Genomic DNA, 24555 nt, shown 5'->3' with positions numbered 1-24555 from the left:
GCATGCTAAAATATATTCTAAGAATATCATAAATTCAAATTTAACTGAGTCTTGTAACTGGAAACCCTAGTAAAAAGCAAAAGACATCTGTTCTACAAAATGTAGGGGCAGCAGTGACTATTGTATTTGCTGTAGGATCAGAGTACACCTCTCAGAGGGACAGCGTCCAGTACCTTATCCATCACTATCATTTATTATCTGGGTTATTAGTAAAGATTATGAATGGGGCAACTGCTTTCTCTCTAGGACATATACCAACAATTCTCAGCCCCAAAGCCAGATTTTACTACTGAATCTACATGATGTCATCTTATCCCAATTGGTATCTTCCATTAGATCCCATATCATTCAGGTACAAGCAAAAAAATAAAATAAAATTCTAAAACCCCCTCAAGTTTCTTTCTCTGAATTAGTTTCTACCAGAGAAACAGATTTCTGTTTTTTTCCAAAGCTGTCAATGACAATCTCCTTTTAAGGGTTATTGTCTTTTGTTTCTCTATTTATTTCTTAAAGACTGTCTCCCAGCTAACTACACATAGCTCTCTCCCCCATCCTTTGCGACTTTCTTGATAGCACCAGCTCAGACAGGCCTTGGGGCATAGGCTACATCCAGCACCTCATCCTTCCTATTCACCGCACTGAAAACACATCACACACCAAACATTAGCCCATTAAACACAAAATCCTGCCAAGGTATAGATAACAAGTGTTCTTCAGAGGCTGCCATTGTTAAGAGCTTCATCCCTAGGATGCTGTCATTGTGTGTGGGAGAGCCTTTCAGAGTAGGGACTTTAGAAAAGGCCATTAGGTCATTGAAATGGTGATTGTAAAGAGATTCCAACACCCTTGCATTTTATTTATTTATTTTTTATTTTTTTATCTGCTGACCTCTTTATGAGGGGTTTTAGTTTGACTTCTGGACCAACTCCATTGTGCTTACTCACCACAAATACCAACACAAGGAGGCTCTCCATCACCCAAACAAAACAAAACAAATAAACAAAAAACATCTCCAAGGTCCAAATAAATATTTGATCTTCACTCGGTAGTTTTTCAAGATTTTTATTTAGTAGATATATAGATAATAGATAGATAGATAGATAGATAGATAGATAGATAGATAGATAGATAGATAGATAGATAGATAGATAGATAGATGATAGATAGATAGATAATTTTTTTCACTTATTCTTTTCAATACTAAAATAAAGACTGGAAATTATTTTCACTTTTTCAATCGACACTATGTACTATGACTGAGGAACAACTTCTGGAAGCATAATCAATGTTCAATATACATAGATGAAAATACAAATGAATACATTAATGAGAACATGAAGACATAATGTTGAGCCAATGTAGCAATGAAAATAAAATCCTTTCATGTAATGCTGTATTTTATCATCTGGCTTCAGGGATGTGATGGAAACTCTTTACATTTATGGGCTGTTCCTCCTGAATATTCATATATTAGAATATAACTTTTCTTAATTCCTTGGTGTGCTGCAGGAAACCCTCAATCCCACACTAAGTTTCCACACTTATATAAAATGCTGCCTCAGATGGGACACACTGTAGCCTTTGAGCACCAGCATCCATCATGCTAAATATATGCGTGGCCTATAAGTTCTGCAGAATAGCCTACAATATGGAATAGGAGTGATCCCGAGGCAGAGCTTAAAATAAGCAAATAGGTCAAATGTTCAACTTACCTGCAATATTTTTAATTACTTGGCATATCTTTTTAAATGAATGTTCAAGACCTATCAACCATCGTGACACTGAACTCAAATGAGAGAAATACCAAGAGCCCCTTGTGTTTCATCTTTTTTAATGCTCCAAGTAAAATGAATCTTTTGATATTTTTTCATCCTGAAAAGTCTCTAAAGAGCCAATGGTTTAAATGCAAAATTCTTCCCTTAAGGAAAAGGTTCGAAGTTTTCATTTTTCCGAGAGTAAAATATTACTTTCGCACAGGAAAGTTTTGTCTATTTTATTACTATAGTTGAAAATAGAAAAAAAGTCTCAGAACTTCTTTAATATAGCCCAATTCATCAAACTGAGTCCTTCTTGCTTTAGGTTATTCCTCATTGATATTCCCTTTGGTTGCTCCAAATTTCTAAATTAGTGCTTCGTACAGCTATGTGGCACACATTATTTAGCTAAGTGTTATCTTTCATTCCTACTCACTCTGTGTATATGAGACTTTTTCATTGCTCAGCATTGTAATAACCATAAAGGAGTGACTTATATTGCCACGGATACAGAGATATAAGCATTTCACTTAAAAATCAGAATCCTAATATAATATGTCAAAGGAAGTAATTTCATTAAGCATAGAATGCTACTATTTGTTGAAGTATTATGTAATATGCAATATAATATCACTAAGCAATTGAACCTTTGGGTTGTTAAATTATTAATTTTTGAGTCATGATGGCTTAGACTTCAAAAAAATGTGTGTGTGCATGCATGATTTGACAGTACGATGATAATCTTGGAGGTCAGTCTCTGCCTTCTGCTTTCTTTGATGCGAGGTCTCTTTGTGCTCAATTCTGTTTACTCTTGGCCCCACTTTTTTAAGTCCTAGGGATTCTCCTGTCTTCCCCTCCTCACTATATCATCTCTTTTTAAGTAGACTCTGAAGAAATGTTTAAACAACTAACCTGTGGAGCTGTCTCCAGTCTCATCCACTATATCTTTAGAGACAAAGTATATATAAAAAAAAAAAGTCTAATTCTCAACTTGCAATGCAGCCCAGGTTGAATTGCCTCAAACTTCAAGATGGCCTTGCATCCATCTCCTTCATGCGGAGATTACAAGCAGGGACCACCACTGGATACCTATCAGTGTTTTTATATGTGTATATCCGGTGTATAAAAATGTGTCTATATGCGTGTGTGTGTGTGTGTGTGTGTGTGTGTGTGTGTGTGTGTGTGTGTAAGTAGAGGGTGGTACAGGGAGAGAGAAAAAGAACAAAAGGCCAAATTCTATAAAACTCATCGATTAGAGTTTGTAGTCATGAAATAAAAACCAGATATTAGTAATCATAATTTACTATTAAATTTACATTGCTTTTAAAAATAATGGCTTAAATATATGTTTTTTGCCTGTTTGTTTTTTGTTAGTTTATTTTCTGCATAATATTGAAGTAAAAAAAATTTTCCTTGTCATAGTACCAGTTTTCATTTTAGGAGATATTATGTTTATATTTTTTATATTCATACCTCAGACATCCTTTTTATGATTCTTGTAGCCATATTTTAATGGATAATTTTTATCAATTTTATGGCTACTAAATGATAAAATAGTAACCAAATATTTGGTAAAAAAAGCCTATATGTTATTGTAAGCATATTTATAAGTTACAATTAATCTCTGTATATTTACACAGGTGAACTCCCACAATGCTTTATCAACCCAGATGAAGGTTTTCTTTTAGAGAAACACTAAGTTTTTCCTGTGACATTAGAGGGTTCTTTTTTTCCAGAACCCTCTGGAAATTGAACTCCTTCATTCCTCATACTTGTGCTGAGCCCAGTGACAGGCATTAATGTGGAGAGCCCCAAGAAGAGATAAACTGATTAACTAGATACTGTGTATGTCTTTCTTACTCTTTTAGTTTTGCATTTTTGAGAAATTCTAATAAATTTCTCATATTATTCTCTGTTGCAAACACTCGTATCTTTTTGCAGTTTTGCCTTTATTTTTATTGACACTTCCAAATCACTCCCACCAAAGCACATTATATTATACATATAGTATATATATCATATACATATCTATTGACTATATGTATATATATCGACTATATTATATATATATATATATATATATATATATATATATACACACACACACACACAGAAGCTCTTGTGCGAGAGAATAAAAACTTGTATATTCAGTCATCTTCTAGTATTTAGGACCTGGAATGAAGATACCAAAATACTTAAACTATCCCAGAAAAAAAATTGATTTTCCATAAAAATAAATAACTGATTAAAATGGAGAAACTCCTATAAATATAATTTAATAAACCCATCTTTTAAAGTCTTCAGGAAATTTAATGGTATCAATAATTTGCTAGTTTGAAATGGTTCGTTTATAAAGGCAGTCATGTGTATACAGGAGAATACTCTGTCTTTAATAACAGAAGTGTGAATTTTGTGAGACAATAAGGCAAGATGTGCAAGGGCTAAGTCAGGACACATGGTGATTGCCTCAGGGAAGAATGCTGTCTCTGGCATTCTAAAGAAGGAAGCATGCTTAGGAATAGCCATTTTCAGAGAGAAGAACCCGTATCAATATCAGTAACGACCATGATGAGGGTCACACCACAACTGTGCTGATTTTAACTGGTCCTTGTGAATCCATGGACCGTCAGTTTCTTGTTGAGGTTTCTTAATATTTTTTTTCTGGGGATGCTGAACTCAGGCCAACAGCATCAACATCCATTTCATTACATGAAAGTTTGCAGGCAATTAAAGGCTAAGCAGAGCCCTAAGCAAAGTGCTGAAGAATATAATCTCAGTTATAAATAATTTACTTAAAGCTGAGGGCATAGAATGCAACAGATGCATAACCCTGAGCCCTGCTACTATTATTCCACATGACAGCCATAATTTTAAGACAATGTAAAGTTTAATATATTTTCCCCAAATTTTTTATCTCTTTCAGTTCTGAATTCACAAATACTTTCCAAATTATAATTTAATTATTCTATTTTGTAAAATTATCTTCCAATATTTACCATTAGGGGCTTTAAGAACTCACGGTATTGTTTCTGCTTTGTGTCTGAAAATTTAATTGATTGCTCTGGGGACACATTTTCAGTTGGTTGATAGATGCACAAAAATCTCTGCAACCTTGCAACATTCCATTTAGACCATAAATTACATAAAATTGCCCCCTTAAAACCAATAAAATTAGATATTTTCAAAATATATAAAATGTCTGGAAAGAATTTAAAATCTTTTAAAATACATATAATCAAGGGAAATAAACTACTGTTTTCCAAGTGTCTATTCTGGGAGTGTGGAGAAGACTGATTAGAGGAAGTATGAAGACAGAAAGGATACCCACCCTTAACAATCAAGACAAAGCAGAAGGGAGGGATACAGTCTGCTGGCCTTAGAAACCTAGAACTTCACACTCCTGTGGAGCGATCCTCTTATTAATAATACTATTTTTGTTGTTTTTATTCAGATATATATTTTACATTCTTGCCTTAAATTAGCATTTTTATTTAACTCCAGAAAGGTTTATAATTACCATTAATTTTGTTGAATATCATATTTTGAAACAAAGCAATGCATTAATTGTAATTTGAATAAAGATAAACAGTTTTTATATATTGCTGTAGGAAGACGTATAGCTTGTGATTACCCGCTTATTGGGGCGTGGCCTCTTATACCACATATGTGGATGCAGAACCTGCATCTGCCCCCCTTTTCTTTCTCATTTTTGTTGGCTGCTCGTTCGGATTGTTGAATTCAACCTCTGTCTACCGTAAAAGCAAAAAAAAATCTGATTTGTGAGCTTACCCCCCAAATCAATATCTACTTCTCAATTCTGAGCTAGTGTGGGATTAATTTTTGTTATTTATTAAAAATTTCCACCTCCTCCACTCCTCCCATTTTCCTGCCACTCCCCCTCCCCTCCCTCTCCAGTCCTAAGAGCAGTCAGGTTCCCTGCCCTGTGGGAAGCCCAAGGTCCTGCACCCTCCATCCAGGTCTAGGAAGGAGAGCATCCAAACAGACTAGGCTCCCACAAAGCCAGTCCACGCAGTAGGATCAGAACCCAGTGCCATTGTCCTTGGCTTCTCATCAGCCCTCATTGTCCGCCACATTCAGAGAGTCCTGTTTGATCACATGCTCCATCAATCCCAGTCCAGCTGGCCTTGGTGAGCTCCCATTAGATCATTCCCACCGTCTCCGTGGGTGGATGCACCTCTCACGGTCCTGACTTCCTTGCTCATGTTCTCCCTCCTTCTGCTCTTCATTTGGACTTTGGGAGCTCAGTCCACTTCTCCAATGTGGGTCTCTGTCTCTATTTCCATCCATCGCCAGATGAAGGTTCAATGGTTATATGCAAGATATTCATCAGTGTGGCTATGGGATAAGGCCAGTTCAGGTACCTCTGCTGCCCAAGGAACAAGCTGGGGCCATCTCCTTGGACACCTGGGAACAGCTCCAGAGTCAAGTCTCTTACCAACCCTTAATTAAGATATCTACTTCTCTGCTCCCACATCCACCCCTCCTCCATCCCAAACATCCCATTCCCTCAAACTCTCCCCATCCTCCCCTTCTCCCTTCTCTCTCCCCATCTCCCCTTATCCCCAACCCACCCTTACCCCCGTGCTCCCAATTCCTTTCTGGCAATCTTGTTCACTTCCAATATCCAGGAAGATAACTATATGTCATTCTTTGGGTTCACCTTCTTATTTAGCTTATCTAGGATCACGAATTGTAGGCTCAGTGTCCTCTATTTATGGCTAGAAGCAACTTATGAGTGAGTACATACCATATTCATTATTTTGGGTCTGGGTTACCTCACTCAGGAGAGTGTTTCCTATTTCCATCCATTTGCATGCAAAATTTAAAATGTCATTATTTTTTACCACTGAGTAGAACTCTAAAGTGTATATGTGCCACACCTTCTTTATCCATTCTTCTATTGAGAGGCACCTAGGTTGTTTCCAGTTTCTGGCTATTACAAATAATGTTGCTATGAACATTGTTGAACAAATGCTTTTGTAGTATGATTGGCCCTCTCTTGGGTATATTCCCAAGAGTGGAAGAGCTGGGTCCTGAGGTAGGTTGACGCTCAGTTTCCTGAGAAACCGCCACACTGATTTCCAAAGTGGTTACACAAGTTTGCATTCTGTGGGATTTCTTTTAGGCATCCATTCATCACTAGGTCAGCTCTTCATTTGGTGCCCACATTGATTTAAACTCCCTGCCCACCGGGTGCATGACCTGGTTCTTCTAGGGCCCAGACAGGCTTGCTTTTGCCTAAGTGGTTTTTTTGTAGAATCCCTGTCACACGGGAGTTTGCTGCATATGTCTTCTTGCCAAAAACTAACCTTTGGGCAAATAAATGCCCATGCTTCAACCACTGACAAAATACATAGTATCTGGAAATGGATAAGCAGGACTGTCTTGCCAAGACAGGATAAGGCAATTTTGAAAAACTTCTTGCTTTTAAAAATAGTCTGTCAGTTATTCTAGGCCTTAGCCAAAATTGGTTGTTTCAACGTTGCAAATGAGATTTTGGGTGATTGCCCAGGTAGCCAGTTGACTCTGTCATTTGTTGCACATTTTGGAAGTTACATGATTGCACTTCCTGCTTACTCAAGTAATATTATTTCCCTTCTCGGATCTTCAATGTGATTAAAGACTAGATAATTGTAGTTATTTTCCTCTCATGAGTTGGCCAAGTTATTTATTATATAAGACTTAAGCTAGTTAGGATAGGATATTTGTTCTTATTGTATATAATTTTTTGTTAGGCTTAGAACTCTCTTATTTAAACAAAAGGGGGAGGTGCTGTAGGAAGACTTACAGCTTGTGATTACCTGCCTACTGGGGCATGGCCTCTTATACACGGATATAGAGCCTGCTTTCTCCTTTTAGTTGGATTGTTGGAATCAACCTCTGTCCACCATTTAGGCAAAAAAAAAAAAATCTGATTTATGAGTTTACCCCAAATAAATAACTACCTATTTCTCAATTCTGAACTAGTGTGGGATTTCTTTTAAGCATCCGTTCATCAATAGGTCACCTCGTCAATATATCACCTATAATGTTATCTCTTCCCACTGCCTTGACAAGGAATGTTTGGGGGTTTACTATTTCTTTTTTTTTTTTGAGGTTTAAATAACACAATTCAAACTGATTTGATTCTGTCTTAGACATCAAAGATTATTTCTACTTTTATCAATTTACTTTTTTCCTTTTTTTTAAATTTATTTATTGATTAAAGATTTCTGTCTCTTCCCCGCCACCGCCTCCCATTTCCCTCCCCCTCCCCCAGTTAAGTTCCCCCCCCTCAGCCCTAAAAGCAATCAGGGTTCCCTGTCCTGTGGGAAGTCCAAGGAACCCCCACCTCCATCAAGGTCTAGTAAGTTGAGCATCCAAACTGCCTAGGCTCCCACAAAGCCAGTGCGTGCAGTAGGATCAGAAACCCATTGCCATTGTTCTTGAGTTTTCAGTAGTCCTCATTGTCCGCTATGTTCAGAGAGTCCGGTTTTATCCCAGGCTTTTCCAGACCCAGTCCAGCTGGCCTTGGTGAGTTCCCGATAGAACATTCCCATTGTCTCAGTGTATGGGTGCACCCCTCGCGGTTCTGAGTTCCTTGCTCGTGCTCTCTCTCCTTCTGCTTCTGATTTGGACCTTGATATTTCAGTCCTGTGCTCCAATGTGGGTCTCTGTCTCTGTCTCCTTTCATCGCTTGCTGAAGGTTAATATTCAGGAGGATGCCTATATGTTTTTCTTTGGGTTCTCCTTATTTAGCTTCTCTAGGATCACTAATTATAGGCTCAATGTCCTTGGTTTATTTTTTTGATAATACAGGGATCCAAAATGACATACTTACTTGAAATACTTTCGATATCTTATATTTTGATTCTTTCTTTTCTTTTATTGAAAACAGATTGTTTTCTCTCATAATAGATCCTATTTCCCACCTTCTACTCCTTCCAGTTCCTTTTTACTGTCTCTCATTTTAAAAAAGGCATCTAAGCAATAAGAATAAAATAAAATATAACAAAATCAAACAATAAGAAATTCATCTGAATAGGACTAAGCAAGCAAACAGAAGGCAAAGAGTTCAAGAAGATGCTCAAGAAACAAATATGGACCAATAACCCAATTGTTCTCATACTCCAGGATCAGCTAAAAGCACAAAACCAAAAGCCATATTACATATGCAGGTAATATATATTATTGGTAAAAAGGAGAAAAATATAAAAAATCCATAAGGACAAAATTCTAAAAAAGTAAAACAAGGAACCACCTGGACATGTTATTATGAGGCAATGAATCTCCAAAGCTGGCATTAAGTTAATTTTTTTTGCTAGCCATCTATTGATGGGCCCTGAGTCTACCGTTAAGAGTTGTTTGTTTCTTCACTGAGATTCAGATTTTCTTGGAGAAAGCTCAGTTTTCATTTGAAAGTAATTATGAATTAGAGATAGTTTCTGGGTTAGGAATGGTGTCAAGGTCAGACCTCATCATGGATATAGTTTGGTTTCCAGGCCACCCAGATTCCTGAAATACCACAGAGAAACTGTATTAATTAAATTACTGATTGGCCAATCATTAAAGCATATTCCTAGCAAGTTCTTACATACTAAATTAACCCATTTCTATTATCTTTTATTTTACCACGAGACTCATGGCCTACCATCAAGGTTCCAAATGGCAGCTTGTGTCTTTCTCCCCTGGAGATTCCATTGTGTCTCCCTGACTCCAACTTCTTTCTCCCAGCATTCAGCTTAGTTTCCTTTGCTTAGCTCTACTCTACCCTATCACAGGCCAGGCAATTATTTTTTTATTCTTTAACCAATAAATGCAACACATATATAGAAGGACTTTCCACACCAGGCATCAAAGTGAAGATGAGTTGTCTGACAACCAAATGAGATTCACACAAGTAGCTGGCCGTGAATAGCTCCAATCATCCTTATCGAAGACAAACATGGTTTTCCATAATAGCAAACAATTTTTTCTCACCCTCTAATAAAATCTCTGGCCAAAACAAATATTTCAAATATGTCTTTTTCTACTTATACATCGAAACATTTTTAAATCCATGACTCTTATCATATTGCTAGTTTGCCATATACCTAGCCAAGTAAAATTTTGTCTTACAAAACTAAAAGGTTATTGACATAGGCAGGCTCACATTTTCAAGAAAAACAATCCTGTTCAAAACATATTTACAGAAATAGGGGTGATCTGCCTCCAATCCTGTCAGCACTCAATCAGGACAACTCCTGAGGTCTGAAGTGACAACTGACATACACAGACAAGAAACTTTAGAAGCTTCAGCTCCTGAAGAATTTTATGGGAAAATATTCTAGAGAAAATTTGGTTACCAGAATGATCATATCTGTCCAATACATGATTGACAAAATGACACTAAAGCTTCCAAAAGAAACATCAATATTAGAAATTCTCTTGATACTTTAAGATAATAGATTGGGAAATTTTAAATGCTTTTTAAAATTTTATATTATACTTACAAAATTCTTCCATTTCTGCCTAACCTCCAAATGACACCAGTATACTCCACCTTTCTCTATTTTAAAGACACAGCCTCTGTTTTCAATGATTATTGTTATAAACACATATCTATACATACTCTCTCTCTCTCTCTCTATATATATATATATATATATATATATGTTTTGATCAAATATGGTTTTAATAGTTCTTGAGTCAAGTAGAACAGCCCTTAAAATATTTCTTGTGTAAAGAAATATTGTGTTAATTCATCTTAGAAATCTGAATTTGTTACACTTCTCAGTCTTGCCACTTTTTAATGGTTAAAATAATTTTCAAGATAATTTGGGATCACAAACACCAAAAATTTCACTTCAAATTATTATATTAATTAGTATTACAGTAATGTGTCTGCATTATATAAAGCTTATATTCTATATGGTAGATATATATGCATAGTTAAATACTCTCTCTTTATGGATAGACTCTTTGTATTGGGAAAATATTAAAAATTAGAAGATCCCTTTAGTTTCACACATTTGAAAAAGGACTGAGATATAATTTTATTTAAAAGCTACATATTGCCAAAGAGTCAACACAATATCTTACAAAGTGGCAGATTCCTTACGGTACTTTCATACTTGCCTCATTGACTCTTATTACTCCTGGTTCCCTGAGTTATCTCCCTTCTTTGACCCTTGAATCCATTTTACATCATTGTGTTCTTTTATGCTTGCCCCTGACTTCCTTGAAGTACCTTTTCTTGTCACATGGGCCTCTATTTTCCTGTTTTTTTTTTGTATATACCCATTTCCAGAAAAATGTACTTATGTAAAAATGAGAAGCTCAGATTTGTGTAGGAGGCACATGTGTTCTTTGTGTTTCTAACCTACTTTGATGTCACTTAATATTTTACAATTCCATTTATTGTAAATTCTGAAAAATTACCGATTTAACTATTCGCTACAGTGCAGCAAAAATCCATTGTGACATGTGAGCTATATTTTCAACAATTTTTTTTCAATTTATATGTCTCCATACGTACTCAGAAGTCATCTCTAATAGATGACATTTTAAAGGAATAAAATTAACTTTGTGCAACAGAGTTTCAATGTGTATACAAACCACATTTAAGGACAGATCCATGCCCAGCAGTAGATGACCAACATAAAATGAGCTCAATGGAATTTTTGAAGGCTCTTTGTCTCACAATGCTTTGTCATGTTTTTTACATATACCTTAAAGTTTCTGGTTTTGTGTTTTTATGAGATTTCTGTTTGTATGAGTGTCTGCTTACATTTGTGTTCCTTATGTTTTTTCTTTGGTTCTTTTTCTTCCATCCAGTTGTTTGTTTTGCCTCCTTTATTTTTGTCTTTTTATTATCTTTTATAGTTGTTTGTGTTATAATAAGAGAGAAAACGAATGGGTGTGGATTTGCATGAAAGGGGAGGTGGGGAGGATCTGGGAGGAGTTGGGGAAGGGAAACCATAGTCAGAATATATTGTATGAAAAAAATCTATCAAAAGATAAAAAGAGACAATTTATCAGTTGATAGGCACATAGTCTGACAATATTTCCTTACTATTATGAAAAGAGTAACAAGGAAGATGAATTTTAAGTACATCTCTAGTAGGATAGAGTCCTTCAATACAGTCAGTAATGCGTTGTTTTTGTTATAGTGGCTTGTTTTTAAAACACATCTTGAAATCTCATATGGTGATTTATCCAACCTTATTAGTTTTATTCAGGACTTATTAGGTTAAATATACTATTTGATTATGTTTCATGTATATATTTGTGCATACTTCCAAATGAATTTAATTATATGCAGTATATATATATATATATATATATATATATATATATATATCATATGCATCACACATGTATACCAAGTTTGCATACACACATGTGTGTATATATGTATATATGCATATATATATATAAATATAATTTTATTCTATGAATAATAGCATAGTACTCAAACAATTTCCTGTTGATTATGTTTAGCTAGAAAGTCTTTTTTTTTTACAAGATTTAGTCTTTCAATATAAGAGCAAAGACAATCATTCAATCTTCTAGTCTTCTACTATTTCAACCAAGTGTTTTCAAATTTTATTTTGGAGGTCTTCAGCCTCCTAAATATTTGTTATTGGCAAAAATGCAAATTTACTCATTTAGTTCTATAATTTAATCTTTCTTCTATTTTTTAATGTGTATAATAAAAAACACAAAAAATAATAAAATCTACTTTATCTTTTCATCTTTTTATCTCCTTTGTTGCACTTTTGAAATTAAAGTCATATTTTCCATATTTCTATAGCCTTGAGATCATGTTGTCTGTTTAGTGAACAGGTGAACTTTTTCTTTTGAGGTTATGCATTATCTGAATCATTTTCTGCAGATTTTAGAATAAGTGAAGTGTATACCCAGCTAAATGCAGGGACCAATTGTTCCCACAAACCCATCATCCTTCTTAGACATATACAACCAAACTTACATGGAATATTGACACAAATGCAATAACATTAGAACAAAAAATTCTCAAACTAAAGTACAACATTGTAATATTTTATTTAGATTGTTGTAGGAGGCCGCTTATTTGCTTCCCAGTTGCCCAGCAGCTCAGACCCAAAATAATCACACAGATACCATACTATTTGCAATACTGTTTGGTCAAAAACTTAAGAGTATTTCTGGCTAACTCATATCTTAAATTAACTCATCTCCATTAATCTGTATATTGCCATGAGGCTGTGGCTTACCGGGTAAAGTTCTGGTGTCTGTCTTGAGCAGAGCTACACGATTTCTCTCTGACTCCATCCTCTTTCTCACAGCATTCAGCCTGGCTTTCCCTGACTGGTTCTGTTCTTCCCTACCATAGGCTCAAAGCAGTTTATTAATCAATGGTAATCACACCATACGGAGGGAAATTGCACATCAGAAGATGATTATTTTGTGTTTTGAGTTTATCACATTCATTTCACTTATCATTATTTAATGATTTCATACATGCATATACTGTAATTTAATCAATTACACGCCTTTCCCCTCCTCTACACTCTCTTCCCATGTCAATTCCCTTCCAACTCACAATTCCTTTCAAGTTAATGTGAGCTTTTTAAATAAGGACATTGAATCAACTTAGTTAACCATCACAGACATTAATCTGTGTGGAATTACACATGAGTTTCTTGTTTTTCGTACTGAGATTACAAATAGAAATGAAAATTTAAAATTAACACAGAGCCCTACTTCATGAAAATGAAATTTTATATGAGAAAACATTAATTGTATTAACTGACTTATATTAAAACATTATTTAATTTAACAGGATACAACATTACAAATGTGCTTTAGATTTATTAACTTAATGGGAGTAACATGAGCTAATGATAAACAAGACAATAAGTTGACTTTAAATGTCCAGCAAATAAGCTTTAGCATAGCCACCACATAAATATCGACACAGAAGCCATTTTATGTACTTTTTTTCTATATCAAGTTTGAGTTTTTTAATACCATGTGATTTTTATTATCATTAAAGTATTAATATTTTTTATAATCTCTGGAACATCTCCTTTTTATCCCTGAGCTAACCAGTAGCTAAGTGTGTCTGTTAATCATTTCTGAGTGCATTGAATTCATAATCAAATGAAAATAGGATCAGTTAAATTCCTTTATACATCAAAACAGGTTGCCAAACCTTGATTTCTTTTTATGTTTATTTTTGATCTCTTCATGTCTTTAAAAAATATTTCAAAATCTTTTTTCCATAATTTGAACCCTTTTTTTATTTCTAATTCCAAATTTTGCTTTGATTCTTATACTTCAGACAAACACATAAACACACATGCAAGCACACAGACACATACACAGAGAAAGAGAGAAAGACAGAGACAGAGAGAGGGAGAGAAGGAGGGAGAGAGAGAGAGAGAGAAAGAGAGAGAGAGAGAGAACAACAAAAGGGGGAGGAAATAGTTAAGAGAGAGGAAAGAGAGAGAATCTGAATCTTAATGCTCTACACTTTTCTCAACAGCTCTCAGGCCATTTTTATGTTGATTAAAAATATTTATGTTTTCATCTAATTTCTGGTACATATAGTCACCTCTGGAGATATCTCTGCATAGTTCATTGCACTGTTTGTATACTCTGAACCATTATAAAATTCTTGTTTTTCTTGTTTTGTATGTAATATGTGACCAGGTAGACACTGACTTTTCAAAACTATGACTTGTGACTTGCAAACAATATATTTTGTTCTTAGAGTGGCACTGCCCATCTCATAGAGATCTTAATGTTTCTCAGAGTTCATTGATATACTATTATTAATAAAATAGGTAACTTAATTAGTTAATAGTATATATATATATATATATATATATATACACATATACATATATATAGTGAGATACAAACAACAAAGGTACATGCAGGTGCTCACTGTCATACCTAAACATCATAAAATTATAGAAGAAATGTACAACCACTTTTGAATTTTTTAGACTAGAAAAAATGAGGACATTAGAGATCAAGATTTAAATACATCTAATATTTTTAGTGAGCTTTCTCATCTCATGAAGCATGGAGCACTGTCTTTAACTGTGAAAATTATTTTTAAGGCATAATAAAGCTAATTTGAGATAAATATATCTCATAATAGAATCAAAATGAATTAATTATTTTAAAAATTACATACTTGATAAAACCAGTGTTAAGTAAGCTTTATGCAGAAAATTAAAAACTAAGTTTAGCTCATTAGGCATGTCACGGTCATATGATATAATTAATAAACATAATAAATTAAATAACACTACACATAATTACTCTTTCATTTTTGCAAAGTCTTATTCTCACCATCAAAGAAATAAATGCCACCACTAATGTTTATTTCTTCTATCACAACACTGAATGAGTAAAACTGGAAAATGTCTCTTCATAATTACAGAAAAAAATACAATTTAAAGATACAGGCCAAGAATACATCGTATTTGTACTATGAGCTAATCAATTTTGGGAAGAGCATTTGTTCTCTATATGTCTATTATAAATACAAAGTAATAATTAGGCTTGTAGAAAAATACTTCAGGTCTGATAAAATTTTACTTTAGTAAACATTATGCCACAATCTTATTATTCTTTTGTAAGTCACAATCACAATAATTCATCTTCAACCAAAGCTTCTCAAGGTACCTTATTCAATGAGATTTCCTTGCAGAAACACGGACTAAGGAAAATGAGGTCATTGTTCCTGTATCCAGACCTCATAAGAGAGATGCCATTAAAGCCAAGACAACATGTAATACATTCCTACAGATGATAAAATAAACATATTCCTGAAGATACAAGAGTTCCATATCAATTTAACATCAATGATACACACATAGGCAAATCAAAGACATAACATGTGAGCCTGGCAGTGGTGGACCTTATCTTTACTCTCAGCACTTGGTAAGGAGGCAGAGATAGGCAAATTTTTTGTGATGTAAAAGCCATCTTTGCATTGTGTGCAAAGCCAGTTCCAGGACAGCAAAGGCTTCAAAGTACAACCCTGCCCCTGCCCCTCCCCACCAAAAGACATAATATTTGCTAATCAATATAAAAGCAACAAAGGCAATTATCTTCCCCACTGTTACTTTCTAAACTACCTGACTTCCTTTCAGATTGAGTTAGTACTGGCTAGTTTAAAAAAAAAAATGATACATCACCCTTCACAATAGGTACAAATAACATAAAATATTTTGGGCTAACACTAAGCCAAGAAGTGAAAGAGTTGTTCAACAAGAACTTTAAGTCTTTGAAGAAAGAAATTGAAGATACCAGGAAATGGAAAGATCTCCCATGCTCTTAGATAGATAGGATCAACATAATAAAAACGGCAATCCTACCAAAAGCAATCTATAGATTCAATGCAATCCACATCAAAATCCCAACACAATTTATCACAGACCTTGAAAGAAAATATTCAATTCCTATGGAGAAACAAAAACCTGAGATAGCCAAAACAATCCTGAACAATAAAGGAACTTCTGGAGGCATCACCACCCCTGACATAAAGCTCTATCATAGAGCTACAGTAATGAAAACAGCTTGGTATTGGCATAAAAACAGACAGGTTGACCAATGGAATTTAATCAAAGACCCATGAACATCTGATTTTTGACAAAGAATCAAAAATTATACAATGGAAATAAGAAAATATCTTCAACAAATGGTGCTGACATAACTGGATTTCAACATGTAGAAAAAATCCAAATAGATTCCTATCTATCCTCATGAACAAAATACAAGTCCAAGTGGACGAAAGATCTCAATATAAATCCAACGACACTGAACCTGACAGAAGAGAAAATGGGAAGTAACCTTCCATGAATGTGCAGAGGAGACCACTTCCTAAATGTAACCCCAGGAGCACAGACACTGAGAACAATAATAAATACATGGGACCTCCTGAAACTGAGAAGCTTCTGTAAAGCAAAAGACACGGTCAATAAGACAAAAAGGGAGCCTATTGAATGGGAAAATATCTTCACCAAGTGCCAGGGGCCAGCCTCAGCAGAGAAGTGGGTCACGAATCTGGGGTGTCTGGCAGGCAAAGTGAGTACAGGAACACAGGATTCTGATGCAAACTGACAGCCTATCAACTGCGGGGCAGGTTCTTCTTCTCTGAGCTTCAAACCTCAGTCTTTTATTGTAAATTTTACACAAGTAAAATGATTCTTTTGTCTTGTCATAGGTTAATCATTACAGGAGCAATGCAGTTCACAAGAAGTATAAAGAATCTTTGAAATCAGAACATTATCATTCATCATGACATTTTCCTAGTTCCCAAGCCCCGTGTCAGGCACTACATTCTTAATTCTTAGTTTAGTTAATCATAAAACAAATTCTGAGGCTTTTTCCTCACAGACTTAACTACTTGCAGTTTACAGAAGCATAGCTCAGTGGGTTTCACTCTATTGTACATTTCCCATTGTTCCTCACAATTCCAACTTTGATTGATAAGGCATTAGGCACTCAGTCTTAAAGTCCTAGATTCTTCAGAAACATTATTCATAATAGCCAAGTTCTTATCTGTTTCAGTATACATCTTTTGCCAAGTTTTATAATCAGGAACAATTTATGCATTTTCCCAAATTTCCCCAATCTAAGTCCACATTAGAGAGAGGATTGATCTCCAGAATAGATAAAGAACTCAAGAAATTAGACATCAAAATTCCAAATAATCAAATTTAAAAAGGGAATACAAAAGTAACAGAGAATTCTCAACAGAAGTATATAAAATGGCTGAAAGATTTAAGGAAATGGGGGCTGGAGAGATGGCTCAGCAGTTAAGAGCACTGCCTGCTGTTCCAAAGGTCCTGAGTTCAATTCCCAGCAACCACATGGTGGCTCACAACCATCTGTAATGAGGTCTGGTGTCCTCTTCTGGCCTGCAGGCATACAAGCAGACAGAATACTGTAAGATAGATAGATAGATAGATAGATAGATAGATAGATAGATAGATAGATAGATAGATGATTTAAGGTTATGTTCAACATCCTTAGCCATCAGGAAAATGTAAATAAAAATGACTCTGCGATACTGTCTTTCATCTGTCAGAATGGTGGAATCTATTCTCTTTGGCTGGACTCCATGCTCAGCCTACATATAGTAGGGAGGGCCTTGGGCCTTTCCCATAGAAATGTGCTTTACCCTCTCTGAGAAATGAATGGGAGGTAGAATGAGAAGGAAGGTGGAGGGAATGGGAAGAGGGAAGGAAGTGGGAATTGTGATTGGCATGTAAAATGAAAAAAAAAGTCTATTTTCTTTAAAAAAATAAATTATAAAAAAGTAAAAAATATGATAGATCTCATCATTTGCTTTTAAAGTTGAATAGCCACTTAGCATCTTTGTTCCCTACTTTAATTAATTTATTTTTGATACATTTTATGCCCTATCAAGAGGTGTTCTTTGGCCAGTTTCCCTTCCTTAATTAAGTCAGAGTAGCCACTTGTTTTGTCTTTCAGGGCTTATCCTGCAACTGTCTCAGGGCAAGTTAGTTGGGATAGGTACAGTATTGTCTTTTATAATAGTAATTTCTTCATTTAGAATCCAAGGGAGTGAGCAATGATATCTGTTGAAAGCTCATCGTTACCTTTTAAAGACCGCTTTCTACTGCAACTGATGTTTCTCAGAAAGTTTGTTGAATAGAACTTATAAGAAATTTGAATGTTTAAAGCAATTTTGTTATGAAAGGCCATGATCCAGGATTGTCCACATAACATGTTCTAGGATTAAGGTTTTGATCTGTTGTTGTTGGTGGTGCTTCTAATTGTATTTTATGCTTAAGGGGGCTTTCCATGTCTAGCAAGCAAGAGTAAAAACATCCCGTGATTTACTAAGCTGACAAAATGCTTTGCGCATTCAGTTTGTAAATTTCTTCCATTGTCTGAGAGCTGCAGTAGGGCAGGCCTAGCAGCAATGGTAAGGAAATTAAAGAGCATGTTGTAGCTGGAAACACTTGGCTGTTAATTTATTACTCAATAAATGCAACAAGCTTCCTCTGAGGCCTGCAGACCTAGAGAGAGATGCAACATGAAGGTACCCATGCTAGCTCATTATAAGCAGGGCCTGATTAGAGATGTGCAGGCTGATCCTTCCACTAAAGCTTTATTCCCTAAACCTGTACCTCCGAGTCTAAATGTTCACAGTGGTATAAAAACCCAATGATTTACAAGGTAACTGCTGAATGCATAATGCCTTCAAAATATTAGTGCTTATTAATGTTATAAATAGAATTTGACAGATGAGACTTCAATAAGGGGAATCCCATAGGGTTCCTGATATTCTAACAGAGAACTCCACACCCCGCTTCTGGTAATTCTCTAGTGATTTCCCATTGCAAATCAAAACAAAGTATGATCGTGGCCACTGTCCATGGTGCTCTTCCCAGTCTTCCTGGCTGACACTTCTCTACTGCTTTTACTTTTCTGTCCCATGGGAACACTGTAATTCACTTTTGCTGGTCTTTTTTTTTTTCTTAAGCAATATCATGCCTATTTACCAGGACTGAATTGACTTCTTCTTGAATGTTTCCTTAATCCATTATGCTCCCGGTTTCCAAGGAGGATTTCTTAGATCATCTTTGGTGCTCTATAGAGCCATTGTGCCATATTACATAGCACCACCATAATTGTGTAGTAGAATTTATAGCACATATCAGTACAACATTTTTATTTTTTAATACTTTATTTTTGGTATTCTCGCAGCACTGCACATCATTGCTAAAATGCAGGCTTTATCTAAGTAACCTATTAGCCACAGTAGCTCACATTTAACGCTAGGTAAGCTGCTACTAACTAGTCCATTAGTTAATATGTAAATGACCTATGTTATTTAAAACTGTCTATGATTAAAATTATTAGGCAGAGAACTCAGAATAGATAAGAATAACAGCAGCAGGCACGGGAGTGATAGTACATACCTATAATCCAGGCTCTTGAAAGGCTGAGGCAAGAAACTCTAGGGAGTTTGAGGTCAATGTAAGCTACATAGTGACTTTCAGGGCACCTAAGCTACAGTAAGACATCCGTGACACTGTTTCCCAAAACCAAAAAAGCAGAATAAAACAAAATAAGTTATGTATTTCACACAAAATTTATCCTGCAAAAGTGAGGATATCTAAATTTGTGCAAAATTGTGTCAACAATTTAAAGAGATAAAAACAGCAGCAACAAAATACCATGGGTGACCAATGGTATAAAATACAAATTCATGGGCCAGCCAAAATAGCAGACATTTAGTGTTTGACTGTATATATATATATATATACAGGAAGTTGAACATATTGAAATAAAATAATTTTATTAATTTTTTTAAAGTAAGCACAATCCTCTATCTTAACTGTATCCTAACAGGGGAGAGGCAAACTGAAAAAAAAAAATAATAAAGCCAAAGGGAAGAACCTATGGGGAAAGAGGAAAGAAATGGAGCAATTGTTTTTCCTTCTTTTTTCTTCCACAGAAAGTGGTTAGCCTTCATATCTTGGTAGCACTTGAATGCTACATTATAGCTAGTAAACAGTAAAAAAAATATTAACAACTGTATTCTTCAATAATATTCAAGTTACAACAGAAAAGTATCCCTACAAAGGTTTTTTTATGCATTTATTTGATTATCTCAAACAATTATCTTAAATGATTTTGTTCTGTTAATTTGTATGGGTATTTAATAATGATTTCTCATTCAGCCAAATGATACATAAAAGACATATGAACTTTTTAAGAAACATATCTCAATGCATGCGACCAGTAACTATAGACCTAACAACTGTTACAATGGCCTCTCTTAGATTCATGTATAAAAAGTAAATATGTTATTGATTTCTACAGTTTATTAAATTCTTAGATCCAGAGTTGCAAACCATGACATGCTGCTCTTTAAAACTCCATTAATACCCTAGTGATATCATATGTAGGTTGATCTATAATTAATATATTAGTAAAGTTATTTTAAGATCTTTAAATTTTGCAAAAAGTGACAAATAGAATATCACAAATTTGAAAATTATATAGAATGCGTAATGAAACCATATACTTCAAAACAGGCTTACCTATCACTGATCACATGAAAACAATACCTTAAAATATGTTCATATTAAGTGAATAACTCTCACTCTATTATTACTATTACTCTATTGATTGTGGCCATGTCTAAGCATATACAAATCATATGATATACCGTTAAGGTATACCCACAAGCCCCATGGTATCACAGTAATCTTCCTTTTATGTAGTTTATATATTTTGTGTGAAATATTCCAAAAATCTGTTTCTATATGTGCATAGGTTGTGGCAAAGTGACTCAATATATAAGTGAGAAAGCGAATCACTTCATCATGTGACAACTAGACCCCAAAATATTTCTGGTCACTTCATCAAAAGTAAGATAGACAAGAACAGAAAATATGACTATGTTTTTGATTACACAGAAAAATCTACAAGTCTTTAAATTTCAATGAAATATAAATGTATATAAAAAGCATCTAAAAATTGGACTAATAAAGTGAAACCAAGTGAGTCACTTCAGGAAAGATGACCTTGAGATCCAGGACAAGACAATGACCTCAGTTAGTTTGCAGATTTAGAAACTGAAGTTTTGTTTGTTTGCTTGTTTGTTTGTTTTAAAATCCCAGTGTTTATATTTCTCATGTACATCTCATAGCAGGTCTACACAATAAGTTCTTAATAGGATGTGCTAAAAAAAATCTACTGATAAGGCTTTCTTTTTTTTTATTTTTTCAAAAATACAACAAACTATGTTTTTCATTTTATATGCCAATCCCAGTTCCCATTCCCTCCCCTTCTCCAATTCCCTCCACCTTCCCCCTCACCTAACTCCCATCCATTCCTCAGAAAGGTTAAGGCACATGGCTTTGGGAAAGGTCCAAGGCCCTTCCTACTATATCTAGGCTGAGCAAGATGTCCATTCAAAGAGAATGTGTTCCCAAAAAAGCCACTACAAGCAGTAGGGTTTAATCCTGGTACCACTGCCAGTGTCACTGCAGTTAGCTCCAGCCATACAACTGTTACCCACATTCAGAGAATCTAGCTTGGTCCTATGCTGGTTCCTTCCCTGTCTGGCTGGAGTTGGGGAGCTCCCATTAGCTCAGGTAAACTTTTTCAGTGAGTGTTCCTACCATGGTTTTGACCTTTTTGCTCATATTCTCATTCCTCCCACTATTCACCTGCACTTTGGGAGTTCAGCCCAGTGCTCCACTGTGGGTCTCTGCCTCTGTTTCTGTCAGTTGCTGTCTGTCTGTCATGAAGGTTCTATGGTGACATTTAAGATATTCATCAATCTGACGAGAGGGCAAGGTCAGTTTGGGTACTGGTATAAGAGGTTCTTCTTTTCATATATTGCTGTCATTGGTTAAAGAATAAAAAAATTGCTTTGGGCCTGATAGGGCAGAACTTAGGTAGGCAGAGAAGACAGAACTGAATGCTGGGAAGAAGGGAAGAGTGGGAGAAATCATGGATCCTCTGCATAAGACTCCAACTAGAATCTCCGGTAAACCACTGGCATGTGGCAATACACAGATTAATGGAAATGGTTAAACTAATATATAAGAGTTAGCCAAAAAGAAGTTAGAGCTAATGGCCAAGCAGTGTTTTAATTAATACAATTTCTATGTGATCATTTTGGGTGTTATCTAGCTGGGCTGCAGGGATAAACAAGCGGCCCTCTCTTCTTGTAACAGGGTACCCTCTCCTCTATTGCTTAGGGTCTTAGCTGGAGTCATCCTTGTGGATTCCTAGGAATTTCTCTAGTGTCAAATTTCCTGCTAACCCCATAAGGGATCCCTCAATCAAAATATCTTTATCTTTGCTATCATCTCTGTCCTTCCTCCACTCAACTATCCAGTTCCATCAAGTTCTCATCCCTCCTCTTCTTCTCCCCCCCCCACCCCATGCTCCAAATTGTGTCAGGTGGTCTTATCTATTTTCTCTTTTATGGTGGATCTATATATGCTTCCCTTAGGGTTCATCTTATCACTTAGCTTCTCTTGGATCATTGACTACATAGGCTCCTTATTCTTTGCTTTACAGCTAGTATCCACTTATGAGTGAGTACATACCATGTTCATCTTTCTGTGTTTGGGTTACCTCACTCAGGATGTTTTTTTTTCTAGTTCCATCCATTTGCATGTAAATTCCAAGATGGCATTGTTTTTCCTGCTGAGTAACATTCCATTGTGTAAATGTACCTAATTTTCTTTATCTATTTTTTTCATTGAGGGGCATCTAGGTTGTTTACAGTTTCTTGCTATTACAAATAATGCTGCTATAAACATAGTTGAACAGATGTTCTTGTAGAACAATTGAGCATCATTTGAGATTATACCCCAAAATGGTATTGCTGGGTCCTGAGTTAGGTTGATTTGTAATTTTCTGAGCAACCTCTCTACTGATTTTGAGTGGTTGCACTAGTTTGCATTCTCACCAGCAATGGAGGAGTATTTCATTTATTCTACATCTTCTCCAGCATTATCTGTCATAGGTATTTTTTATCTTAGACATTCTGAATAATGGTGTAAGATGGTATCTCAGAATTCATTTTTATTTACAATTCCTTCATGGCTAAGAATATTGTACATTTCCGTAAGTATTTTTTGACTATTTGCAATTCCTTTGAGAATTCCTTGTTAGTTCTGTACCCCATTTTTCAATTGGATTATTTTTAATTTTGATGTCTTATTTCTTCAGTTCTTTATATATTTTGGAGATCAGTCCTCTTTCTGATTTGGGGTTAGTGAAGATCTTTTTCCCATTCAGTAGGCTGCCATTTGTCTTATTGACTGTGTTCTTTGCTTTATAGAAGCTTCTCAGTTTTAGGAGGTCCCATTTATTTATTGTTGCTCTCAGTGTCGGTGCTACTGGTATTGTATTTAGTGTGGTCATATTTTTATTGAGGTCTTTAATCAATTTGGACTAGAGTTTTGTGCATGGGGATAGATATGGATCTATTTGCATTCTTCTTCGTGTTGACATCCAGTTATGCCAGCACCATTTTGAAGATGTTTTCTTTTTTTATTCTATAATTTTAGCTTCTTTGTCAAAAATCAGGTGTTCATAGTGTGTAGATTAATATCTGGGGCTTTGATTCAGTTCCATTGTTCAATCTATCTGTTTTTTTTTTTTTTGCCAATACCAAGCTGTTTTCATTACTGTACCTTTATAATAGAGTTTGATTCCAGGGATGATAATGATGTACAATATTGTTTGGGCTATCTTGCCGATTTTGATATAAAGTTGATTATTGTTCTGAAGCATGATTAATAAGAACTCAGGGTCAGAAATTGGGGCTCAATCTGATGAGCAAAACATGGCTCTTACCTCGAACTCAGCCTGAACTGGCCACCTTGCCTCCAGAATCTCAGAATGAGACTGTGTCTGATAGCTGTCTCACCCCATTTTATATTCCTCTCTAGGGTTGAGATCAAATGCTTGCACCACTGGGATTAAATTCATGCACCACTTGATTTCTATGACAACTAGGGTGGTTACTGGGATTAAAAGTGTGTGTTACCATAATCTGGTCTGTAAAACTGCAGTGGGACTGTTTTATTCTGAGGTATTGAGGAAGCATTTATCTATTAAAATAAATTTGAGATGTCATTAAATTGTTCTTTCAAGTTCTGTAAAGAATTGCGTTGGGATTTTGTTGGGGATTGCATTGAATCTATAAATTGCTTTTGGTAGGATTGCCATTTTTACTATGCTGATCCTTCCTATCCAAAAGCATAGGGGATCTTTCCATTTTCTGGTATCTTCTTCAATTTCTTTC

The 24555-nt window shown here is 35.2% G+C and overlaps 1 pseudogene; it reads right to left on the bottom strand.

The window, feature by feature from the left end:
* The window catches only part of LOC142837191 (peptidyl-prolyl cis-trans isomerase D pseudogene), a 144563-nt pseudogene that overhangs the window by 97541 nt on the left and 22467 nt on the right, over positions 1-24555 (bottom strand).

The sequence above is a fragment of the Microtus pennsylvanicus genome, chromosome 17, assembly GCF_037038515.1.
Source record: "Microtus pennsylvanicus isolate mMicPen1 chromosome 17, mMicPen1.hap1, whole genome shotgun sequence".
Taxonomy (NCBI): domain Eukaryota; kingdom Metazoa; phylum Chordata; class Mammalia; order Rodentia; family Cricetidae; genus Microtus; species Microtus pennsylvanicus.
Note: the sequence above shows the minus strand (reverse complement) of the source record. Positions and strands in the feature narration are given on the sequence as shown.